Below are 12,400 nucleotides of genomic sequence, written 5' to 3' on the forward strand. Positions count from 1 at the left end.
ACAGTATCTATTTTCCGGGTATAATATTAGACTCCACCTGTCAATTAACGTCAATATACACACGTATGCTATATCACGATCGTGGGCGAAGAGTCGAGTCCGACCAAATTTCGTGTACGCGACCTCGATCTTCCACGTGTAACCGTATTAGTCATAAGTCCATTGTGAAAAAAGCTCGGGAGGTTGTATAATATAAAACTCGTATAAAGGCTTCGCAAAGCTGGGGTGCAACGTAACGAATCGACGAGAAACTCTTATTACATGGAAGAAAAACCCGAGCGAAAATCAAAGGTGTATGCATATATGGAGCTCCGTTGCGTATACAGGCAGTGACGTGTTTTTTCGTTATGATCGTGATTTCTCAAGGACTTCGAGAACGATTACAAGGGTGAGCTCACTTCTTGTCAGCACGTTCGTTCGTACAGTCAGTTATAAACTGGTATCACGTGTTTACTGGAATGAGATATACGAGTGTACCACGTTACATGTATAATTTCCAAAAGTAATTGAAACAACCATTCGAGTAATTAAGCCGATTATATTCGCATTACGCGTTTGTGTATTAAGCTCGATAATAATGTATAAAAAAAAAGAAGAAAAAAAAAAACTGCAGTTACCGTCTAATTACATACATTTTCAGCCAGACGGTAGGACCTTGAAATTTGAAGGTTAAAAGTTCCGTCGAAAAGCGCAGAATGCATGTTGCAAACATTTCATTTGTGACGAAATCTCTACGACGTCGAAAAGTGATGATTTTCACGGTGGTGATTCGCAATCAAAAACCACCGACACGTTTGACATTTGCATCGAAACTGGAACAATTACTAGCTCACTAGATTTTACGATTCGATTCGCCATTATTTTCGACATGTGTGGGCAGTCGAACGATCATACGTATTTCTAACGCGCTTATTGTTACAGTCGCACGTGTAATTTTCTCGTGCCAAACCTGTGTGCAAAATTTACTCAGTCAAGCAGGTCATACATGCCGCGTTAATTCATACTGAAATAAAAGCTTGTAATATCTTGTGGATGTTTATTCATTCCGGGTATATTCAGTTGTAATTACGGATCGTTCGCCAAAAAAGCTGGATAACGAGTTCAAACTCGATCGTGAATATACCTCGCAATATAATATTCCTGTCGCAGGAGGTGAATGACGATAATTGATGAAAATAATCAGACACCGTGATGTTAACGGCGTGAAAACGGCGATAAAAACGTCGAGAGATCACCCCGAATGCGTCAGCCGCTGAGGCTACGTCAGGGGATAAAAATTGTTCGAAAAAGTTCGACGGCCTATTTATAAGCACGTGTTAATGTCCGGAAAACTTTTCGGAACGGATATTTTCCAAGAGTATCAAATAAAGTTTGAGGAATCATGCGTCGTGACATCATCTCAGATACGGAGCACGTACAACACAGTATATTCTAATGGAAGTCTGGGAACCAGTTTTGGATGAATAAATTTTTTTGTTTCTCCATGTACGATTTATACTCCATGTACGATTCTTTCCTGCATCGATCAAAAGATTCAAGGAAAATTGTAATCTCAGTCATTACTTGATAATTGTAAGGAGAAGTTGGACGTTTCTCAAGAAACATAAGCGGAAAATACGTGGGTGAACAGATGACCCGAAGATCAAAGTCGTATTGGGATCGAAAGTGTGTTTTGAATTCGAGTCCGAGCGTGATCGTAATTACTGTCCCGATTAAAATTCGTAAAATCGAAGTAGGTCAAATAGAGAATGAAGCGTCCTTTTGTCAGATGAGAAAATCTATTTCCGTTCATCTGCAATAATTTATAGCAATAAAAGTTGGCGTGGTGTAGAATTAAAATTGCGATACTCTATTTCTGTGACACGGATTAATACTCTGTAACGATTACGGCCGACCATCCAATGACCTAATTGATAATACATCGAGCTATAATTTGAAAGCTGAACCCAATTCCACCGTCAACATGACGACTATTCCACTTCCGTCTCTGCAGGCGAAAAGTCGAGGTCAACCATTCCGTTGAATAAATACGTAAGGTTCGATTCAAGCCAGCCGAGAATACAGTGTATGATCAATTTTTTATTTTCAATAGTGAATGCGATGTGAATAACCGTGGGCCAGTACCTTTTGGTACGCTGTCATAAGCGATGACTGCGTCCGAACGATTTTTACGATCGTAAAAGCAACGTAACGCAAAGTTCTTCGGAGATTAAAAAGTTGGGGAAATTAAGATCGTCCGGGATTATGTGCGGTAGATATATAAGTATAAATTAGGGCGAGTCGCAGAAGCGGGGAGCTCTGCATTTGAACCGGGTTCATGGCTCTGACTGTACCGGGAGTAGCTTATAGGTTTATTTATAGAATGCCATCCGTGGAGGATTGACCGTAATACTGGATCACGTGCGTAGAAATAACCTGCTGCATGAGATGCTGGGAGGAGACTCGACGCCGCCCCCCGATATAATATAATATCTGCTGCAGAAAAGGGGCGAGAGAGTTAATTACCCTACTTGAAGGATGCAAGGTGGTTGAGGGGGAATCCCCGGCCTGGGAAAAACATCGATGGTGAATTGTACGAACGGTTCTGCATAAGGCGTAACCGGTAAATCGTCAGGTGAACTTCCAGACGTGTTTAATTCTCGACCACTTTTTACCCCCGCGTTCCGTTTACGCTCGATCTATTAACGGGCTCTGTATCGGCAAAGCACTCTTGGTACGTTTTATGAGAGCTACACCTGAAGACTTGCTTCTGTGTTTTGCTGCAATTTGCAGCACGCAACTAGCGGAAAATAAAAAAAAAAAAAAAACCAATCACTTGGAACATCCCGCGATAGAGTCCATTTATGAAACGTGTTGTATAATGTGTGCAGGTGGATAATTGCTTGGATAAAATCGAAGGTAAATAATTTTAAGCCGTAACGACATGTCCGTGGTGGCAAATGCAGTGTATATTGAAACGGCACGTCGCAATGGACCGTGAAGAAAGTCTCTTTAGATATTTCTCAACGAAGTTATACGAGGAGAAATTCGCGCGTGCGTGTTGTATACACGCAATATACACAAATACAGAGGTACCTATCTACGTTTACTAACCGTGATTCACAATCAGAGAGAAAAAGTTTCGAGCAAATGGTGATCTTAACGTATGGAAGTTAAGCGAAATAACGGTACACTTCACAATGCGCTAATGAGGTATTGCAATTTATCGGCTTGGTTTCCAACCCCAAGGCGGTAACTCGTCTGTAACTATGTACTAGGGATCACCGTATGATGATTTGCGCACATCGGTTCGTAAGAATAGACAAGTATTGGAACGAAATTGAAAATGTTATAACCGATTCTCAAAACGTCAGTCCGAGAATAGACCGAGGCGATGTGACGTAGAAAACGACGACCGTTCACTTTCAACGACTGCGTTTTTATTTTATACTCTTCAACCTCTAATCGTATATATATATATATGCGAACGTCACGGCAGACGGCAGCCTTCTGCCGTGTATAATAATCCTTGCAGGAGTGTTTTTGTTAAATATAGTCGACTCGAGGTTTGGGACTTCCTTGAGCACTCCTTCTGCGTATACAAAAATTCCTTACGTACGAAGATTGTAACCGGTCCAGCAGTTCCCGCGTTATTACGTCACGACGGCAATCTCTGATAGAGACATGCGTAACTGATTTGAATATAACGATAATCAATAAATCCATAACAACGTACATATTTTCATTCTGAGGATTACATCTATTTATACATATAGCCTGAAATCCCGACGACGTTTCAACCGGGTAATTCCCATTCCGGACCACGTTTCAGGGTCTATTTTTCGGACCTACTACCAGTATAATATGTGAAATATGTGACTGTGAGGGAAATCCCAAAAATTGTTACAATGTAATTTAGGACACGTGCAAAAATTCGCTTCAATATCGCAAACTTTCATCACGTATAGACACGGTTTGCATAAGTTCCCTTCTTCCGTCGTTGCAACTGCACGTAAGGTTATTTTACAGATTTGACAAACCTCTGGAAGACCTCTGTTAGCACTTTTTTTTTTTGTTACGGCGTCTACAAGCCATTTTTCATAATTTTTTGCGCCATGTCTGCTGGCTGTACTCTTTGTATTGACGTTAATTCGATTGAAGAAGCGAATACTGTTTGCTTATTAAAGTGTCAAATATTTGTTTCTCACGTATATTTAGTATTATAAATCGTTATGATACCGTGCTCGCCGTGAATAAATTGTAACCGTTGCCACCAAGTCAAAATTACCACTCGATCGGAATTTACCAGGATCTTATTTATTTTCTTAAAAACAAATATTACTGATGTAGAAAAACTGTACAGATTATTTAACGATTTTGAATATTTTTCGAGGAATGTCTAGGTTCTTTTTCAAACAACGCTTTTCTCCATGTTATTACAGTAACTTTGCACTAATGGTTTTTATTTACTTCTCCTTGAAAATAATCATATGAAACGCGGTTGGGAATTGTTAACCATTTTATGAAATTTGTTCAGACGGGCATAACATTTCTCTCTTGTATAAAAAAACTTTGAATTTTTACCTGCACTGGCAACGAATCGATGAGAAGAATTGTCTAGAATCGAGTTAAAAGTTCCAAACTGATCGGAGATTCGAAAAAACCAGAAAAATGTTTGCATACAGTATATCGAATACGATATTTGGGGCATGAAGTAGGGTGAGAAGAGAGGTACAAAACACAAAAAAAAAAAAAAAAACAATATAAACTCAACTGGCAAATTATTTAACAAGTCCAGAAAGTTCTTTTCACCATTAGTCATTCGTACAATTCATTGACAAATATTTAACCTATGCGTTTGTTTTTAGGGCTTAGACGCGTCGCACTTTCATGAAAAATTCAGCAATTAGTATACATTATAGAGTAAGCGTAATGTACGTACTATGCAAAGCAATTACACCTGAGACACCTGAGCTCGTGACTCCGACTGTGAGAATTTCGTCTCTTTTTGCGTACAATGAATTCGTGTCCGCCAAGACCACCGCGAACTAGAAGCACGTATTAGGAAATAAATACCTATAGGTAATATCCACGCTGCTTAAACAGGCAGATGGCAATGTGGATTGATGGACTTCATTGAGAACTATAGAGCAAGAAATTAAGCGGTTCAACAATCAATTGTCATTGCGTGAATTTTACTTATTGTTAGACCTTTTCTCGCGCCGAGGCTTCTACGTCAGATGGTGAATTACTCGTGTGGCTACTTGACTCTTTACAGTGTCAGCTATTTCCAGCCTCTCTTATTGCGAAATTCAATCCAACCTCGATTTGCGCCTACATCGATTAAATCATGCAATTATCTGCGCGGTGATGAGAATCAATATTGTACGGATAATATTGACAGTTATTATTATAAAATCATGCTGATCCGACGGCGGTGCGTCGGACTTTGGAAAAGCTGGTTTATCAATTTTTCTTTCCAGTGTATAATACGGTCGATAGTACGTTGTTGAAATAAGCAGCTTATAATAAACTTTAGAGAGAGAGAGAGAGAGGGAGCGCGGAGTCTGCTCACATTCAACATCTTTATACAGGTAAATATTTTGCCAGCAGTTCAAGAAATGGTTGGATATATTATCCGGCAGTTCGGTTAGAATAACGAACGACGATTTTCAGAAATCGGTTAATTTTCATCAGCACATCGTGGACAAATTTACCTAGTGAAAACCTCTGATCCTGTTTATAGGTATAAGCGGAATGGCGAGTCGGTCGATAAACTGGATGATCTTAGATTTGGGTATCTTGTCCGAGTAACAAAGTGACCAATCGAATTCACGACCTGCCTCTGTTCGGCTGTTTGAAAGGTCAGTAGACACAAGGCGACCGTCAACTCCATGCCTACATGCTCTTTTCTCGTCAGCCTCGGACTTTTACTCACAGATTTGCACGATTGGAATTCAGGAACCAGAGAACTGAATGCACGCTCTGCCAGCTGTTAAAAGATCCCTGTATATTTTAATTCTCTGTGAGACGTTTGAATACCACCGCACGTGAACGAGCGTGCACACTCAGCGTTGCTTCCAGATATAAATTGTTTCTCATGGGATTTTCGAATAGCAAATTCGCGCTAGGGAATAAATCTTACCAACGCTGCTGAAAATAGGCTACTGGTGACTGTGGCATGGAGCGCAGACGCGCGGCTAGACGTTCGACCGCTGTGTTCTTGGGGACGCCCCCGCGATATAGGGAATAAGAAATCGTCTAGGCGTACAATAAAACCATAGACAATCACACGGGCAACCTTTCGAGGAAAGGCCACTCTGATTAATAATCAACATAACAGCGGGCGTCGAGCTATTACCACATTACCACAATTCGCAACATTTCGTGAGGTATACAGCTTCGACGAGGAGTCTTTCGAGTTGGCGTTGCTACAAGGAAATACCAAATCATGGCCATTGGCATATAGACGAATGAGAGGAGCAGCGATACAGGGAAAGCCAACTTTAGGCGAAGGTTACTGCTGGCTAAAGATAACTTATCTTGACCGGTGTGCATGTGGTCAGCATGTGATTATTTTTAGTGTATGAACAGTAAGAAAGTATCACAAGCTAGTCATATTTTCTTAGCAAACTGTTACGTTTTTTTCCTTGATCCCCCAGTTTCCGACTATTACGCGCTCCAGTTATAAATCGCATCATGAAACAAGGATCAGCGGTATCTCGGTAATTTATTCATAGATTATTCATCCACGGACAGAGAGCCGAGCTGCATATCTGCGAGAGTGTAAGAAGCCGCTGGGACAAAAAAATTGAGAGTCGGAATTCAGTGAATGAAATGCGAAGAGTAAGATGAGTCAAGGTTGTTAACTACGCATGCATTTGCAAAATAGCTTATAATTCTGTTGCATTATTTAAACGAGTGCACGCAACTCTCTACGGCCTGCACAAACGGTAAATCGCGATGGATAAACAAGTACGTTTGAAAGTCACAATTTCTGAAATATTTCCCGCAAAAGCATGTAAATTCGTTATTCAGACTTAATTCAAGGATATTTTACAGCCGAGCTCGAGATAAATTCGTTTGCAAGACAGGATTTGAGTGTTGAATTATGAAAAAAAAAAAAAAAAAATGAATGAATGAAAGAAATGTGAAGGAAATGAAGAGAACCACCGGTATATGGCGAACTGTGGTTAAACGCGAATTGAGAACAGTGTCGGATGTACAAAGACGTGCGTGAAAGAAATCAGGCATTATGATGCATGCGAAGCATGAGTGATAGAACGGGTCGCTTTCTGCCACGTTAAAATATTAAGCGATAACCTAAAGCTGATTCGAATATCCACTTGTATGCCGAGATAATTTTATAATCCATTGTTTGCGAATGAAAAAGATATTTGGTCGAAATGCTGCGCAAAATTTTCTTATGTCAGTGAGCGTTAGTTTGATAGCGTAGGCTTAAAACAGACTTGCCGCGATCGGTACCATTTTCCGCTCCCAATGGACTTTGTCGTGAGGCAATTCGTATATTTTTGGATTAGGTATATTCAACTATACTTTAGGGCTCACAAATTGAACGCTCTATGTTTGTGACGGGTATTCAATTATTGGATGAGCCCATAGCATTCCCATAACTTATCGATAACACGAGAATGTTTTTCAAGCTTAAAACAGGAAACGGAACTGTGCATACGAGTATGCGACGAGTCTACTATGTTAATGTGATCGCTAATAGGAATGTCACGCCATGTGTTTCAGGTGTCACAAGACGACCGGTATCCAGTGTTCCTTTGACCGGAAACCGTGTCCCCGGCATTATTCCAACGGCATTATATCGGAGAGTTCAAGAGCTATTGTTGTTGTTGCTGTTATTTATTTATTTAGTTGTGTGTTTTTTTTTTTTTTTTTATGCATACGGCAGAAAAGTAGAGGTCTCTGTTCAAATTTTTATCGACTCTATTATAATAACTCTCCAAGAACTTTGTTAAATCCTCTGTTTCTTTATTGTCACGATATTAACCGGTGAACATCATGTTACGCCATATACTGTGTTCATTCCGGCCAGAATCAGGAATGATTTACTGCAAATTATGGATATTTACTGTTTTTGTCACGACTAGAACTCATGTCTGTGATGTACGTGGATTGCTGTGGTACATATTACTCCAAGACCATTTTATACAGGTAATACGTTCGATGATAGGTCGTAGGAGTTCTAAACATCATAATTTACTGGTTGGTGTTCTGGCGATGAAATAGTCTCACGCCTAGAAAGAGAAAAGATTCGACGAAACTTGTCGACACACCGGCACCGACCGATAAATATATAAACAAATTCCGGGATATCTGTACGGAAAAATTACGGTTTAGAATATGAACATTCAAGTAAACAGTTCCGTTAAAAAAAAGTACTCAGGTAAAGTAGAAAATACGAGAAGCTAATTAGAATTGAGATGATAATTGCTTCGCCAAGTATCGCCGTAACTCCAGACTTGGTGAATCATCGGAATGAATTATTCTGTTCGAATAAGTAATTCTTGTAAACAATTCATCATGCGGAAACGTTCAAAACATTTCGGGAAACTTTTTAGCGGATTTAACTCGTCGTGACAAATGAAAATTTCATTTACTCAAGAGTAATTCATTTTCTTCTTGCAAACATGAGCCAATGGTACAAAAATCAATTAGTGTAGGATTTTGTAACTGTAATTACAGTTTCATCGTAAAAAGAATACATAATTTTCTTCTTTCAAGCGCGCATGACGGGATCGAGTTTTTTTCCATTTCCGTGACGGAATCACGTGTTACCACCTGACACAATAAGGTCTCCATTGGTGGTTCGGATATCACCGTGGTTTCGAATGCAGTGAATACTTCGCTAACGACCGAGAACAGGCAATTTCCGGTGTAGGTTTTTCCACTAATCATAAGCACGAACGGTTCGCTATGGAATAAAACTTCCCGTCGATTTGTCAGCGATTGTAGAAAATTCATAAATATAGCAGGTGAGTAATTGGGTACGCAATTAAGGCGATCATTCTCAAGTTGTTGTTTACATATTTTCTAGAGGGGAAATATTGGCCCTCTGACAGAATGAGTCAATGCTTACAGTGATTTAGCACTTGAAGCGAGACGCAGTGGCTTATCACTTTTTCAGTAGCCAGGTAATTAATGCACGAAAAAAGACGAGCAGCGTTCTGATACCCTGTAGGATTCAACTTTGATCTTCTCTGGCGATAGTTATAATACGGACAATAGACATTGTTCGGAACACTCTTTGCGGTACGATCGAATTATGTTAATTGATTGCGATAACCAAACAGAGGTCAGTTCCTCTGTTATTTTACAGGAAATATTTTACGTAGACTGACCAAGATCTGTTTGTTGTTATTTCTAAATATATGAGTGTGAATATTGTGAACAACGAAAATCCGACTACAAATTTCATATCTCATCATCATTTTCAATTCCTTATTTTACTTGTTGAAAATATGACAACTTCATCGATTTCTTCGTCGAATGGAAACTGAAAAGAGCGAAATTTTGTGACAGGAAAATATCCTACCGAACGACAGATGTAAACGCAACGAGTTCGCAACCGAGCCGTAGATTATGACAATACGCAAACACACATATGCAGCTACTTAAACTTCAACAAACATTGTATAATTGTTGTTTGCGTCACAGCCGTTTGACACGCTGATCACAATTTGTTCAATTACGTTGTCAGGATGAAAAGAGTAAAATGACTGCAAAAACAAGAGATACTCAAGGGTTCGTAGACAAAAATAAAGTGTGCTTGAATATTTTCATGGTGACATTGACGTTGTCGAAGGCTTTTTGAAAAGCTTTAATTAATATTTCAATGCAACGAAATAAGTTAAACTGCAGGTTGCACAAGACACAAGACTCGCTAGCGTTCGTAAAATATTATACCTAAATCTTTCGTTCAAATTACCAAATGCGCTTTGCTCAGCGGTTTATTCCACGACCTCAAAGGACGGCACGTGTCCGCGCGTGGGCCTTGGGGCCCGATACGCCTAGTACTTCGCAAGCCTGCACAGACAGCAGGTATTCAATTACTTGGCGTGTGCTCATCACGCTGACTTATATGCATAGCAACGGTTATCGGATCTAGGCAAGAGTCAGCGTCTGTAATGCATCTGCGACACATTGCACGTGTTCAGAGCTTGCGGGTAGTTTCAAAGGCGTGGATGATCTACGATGTGAAATTCGAACGAGACGTTTTGCGAGAATAAAGTATTTCGCCAATCACTGCAACGTCCGTAATGTTATTGTCTTTACATTTCACGAAGGTTATTGCACTCTGAAAATTCTGGTTTCAAAGTTCTTCTTCTTGTCTCGCGAGGCACGTTCTCAATTATGATTCTAAATGGCTGGCTCCGCTGCGTGGTAATACCGAGATTGCTATTTTGCTTCGTGTTTTCATCCCCATCGTCCTCACCGTTCCGAGCAGGATGGTGCTTGGCTACATGAATCGCGGGCATATTGTATGCAATCGTGCGTAATACGAGAACGGAAGAAAAAAAATGAGATTACGCTTGTCGAGTGTAATGAACGGTGATTAGCGGTAGAAAGAAAGAACCATATTCTTTGTCCGAAAGCCAACAAACTAGTGTCTTTTTCAAAGCTATTCAACGTCGCGTAATGCACTGTATTGTAATACATGTGTTACCTTTCCGAGGCTTGAATCTGTAAGTACCTGTAACGCAATTGTTTAGTTTAAAAACTTATTCCCATTGATGATTCATGTATTAACGTAAGTGACGAATAGTCTGTTTACCTGTGTGCAAAGTCGAAATTGACGCAGTGGGTAACATAATGCTCCTTAGAGAATCGAACGATGATGAATGGATGTTTGAAACTGGAAGTAGATTGTATACAACTGCAGTGTAACCAAAGGCGTTAGTCATTTTCTAAGGCGTTAATTTGCTTTTTTTCCTTCAATATTTTCATCGTTACATCTCATTATACGTATATTGCAAACTCGAACGACATTTGGCAAAAATAGCGGTCACTTCAGCAAATGAATCACCGACGATTACAGTTAGTTATGTGGCGCATGATAGTAAAAGGTGAAGTGGGTCATGATGCGACAACGAACTGTGAAATCACTGGAATTGAGTCTGAATAATTGCGAAGTGTTTACTGGATGAATCGAAACTTCTGAATGTTTTTTTTTCAGATTTTTCGTCGCCAATATGCAAAAATAAAAAAATCGCGTTGAACGAGTACCAATTTAATTTCATAGCAGTTTAAAGCAAAGTTCAGTTAGATATCTACTATTCTATATTGTACACGGGACCTTTCAAGAGACTTATCATTTCGCCTATGGCGCTGCATGCCAACATTTTCAAGCACACAAAATGTAGGAATACCGTATAAACATCGTTAGCACTAATTTTGCATCAACGCAACGGTCAAAAGTAGAAATTGCATAAGATATTGGCCCACAAACTTTAGTCCAAGTTTCGCTTAGAACAAGCCCAAGACCGAAAGGGTTCAACCGGAAATTGCGTGATGATGACACAGCGAAGAATCAGCGTTGGCTTGCTGCTACGTCGCAGAATCTATGAATTGAAATTAGACAATTAAATGTTCGGCGGTTGAGAGCACGGACAATATAGATGAGTGTACCAATTTAAAAGGTTCGCTCTCCAACGATGCGACATTTTACTGTCTGAGCGACTGCCGTGTCTGCATGAATAATCGTTGATGCGTGTCCTAGAGATAGGCGTGGTGTGGTATATATATATATATATATACATAGCCACGCGTAGATATATATGCAGTACACATACATAATGCATACATGTCACCGTTTGCAGCAGTTAAAATTCTTACCTAGCCGTAAAGGCACCGGGTTCGTTCGTTGGTCGTAACTTATCTGCAATCTACCTGCGTCAGAAACTCGAAGTACATAGGTGACTATACTGACCTGACACGACTAGCTATCAACGAAAGTTTGTTTTGTATTCCGTAATACCTTTCCATATAGGTAGAAAGTTCGCGGGGATTTGAAGGTTAATTCAGCTTGCCTGACAGTCAGTCCGACTACATTCAATCTGCGAAGTCTATTCAACTTTTAACCTTCGGCGACTCTGCGATGGTCATATTACCAGGGAGTTTTCCATCGGTCCGTTGTAATCATTCTTCTGGAACCTTGCAGTGCGCTATGACGTCTATTTCGAATGACATACAAACTTTAATAGATGTCGGATGTATACCTACGTTAGATGAGAATAACACAAAATTACCTTAGGATTTGAGCAAGGGGGATTACGAAATCGGATTAAATGGGATCTCGATATAACTGTCTCGGGTGAAAGTAAGATTTGAGTTGAATTTCAAAGCTGTGTTATACGGACAAGGCGCAAAATGTATCCGACTATACCTGTTA

The 12,400-nt window shown here is 39.9% G+C and overlaps 1 protein-coding gene across 8 annotated transcripts in view; it reads right to left on the reverse strand.

Moving 5' to 3' along the window:
* Nucleotides 1-12,400, reverse strand: part of LOC107223933 — a 134,374-nt gene that overhangs the window by 23,653 nt on the left and 98,321 nt on the right. The gene's annotated exons all lie outside the window — the stretch shown is intronic.

The sequence above is a fragment of the Neodiprion lecontei genome, chromosome 3, assembly GCF_021901455.1.
Source record: "Neodiprion lecontei isolate iyNeoLeco1 chromosome 3, iyNeoLeco1.1, whole genome shotgun sequence".
NCBI lineage: Eukaryota > Metazoa > Arthropoda > Insecta > Hymenoptera > Diprionidae > Neodiprion > Neodiprion lecontei.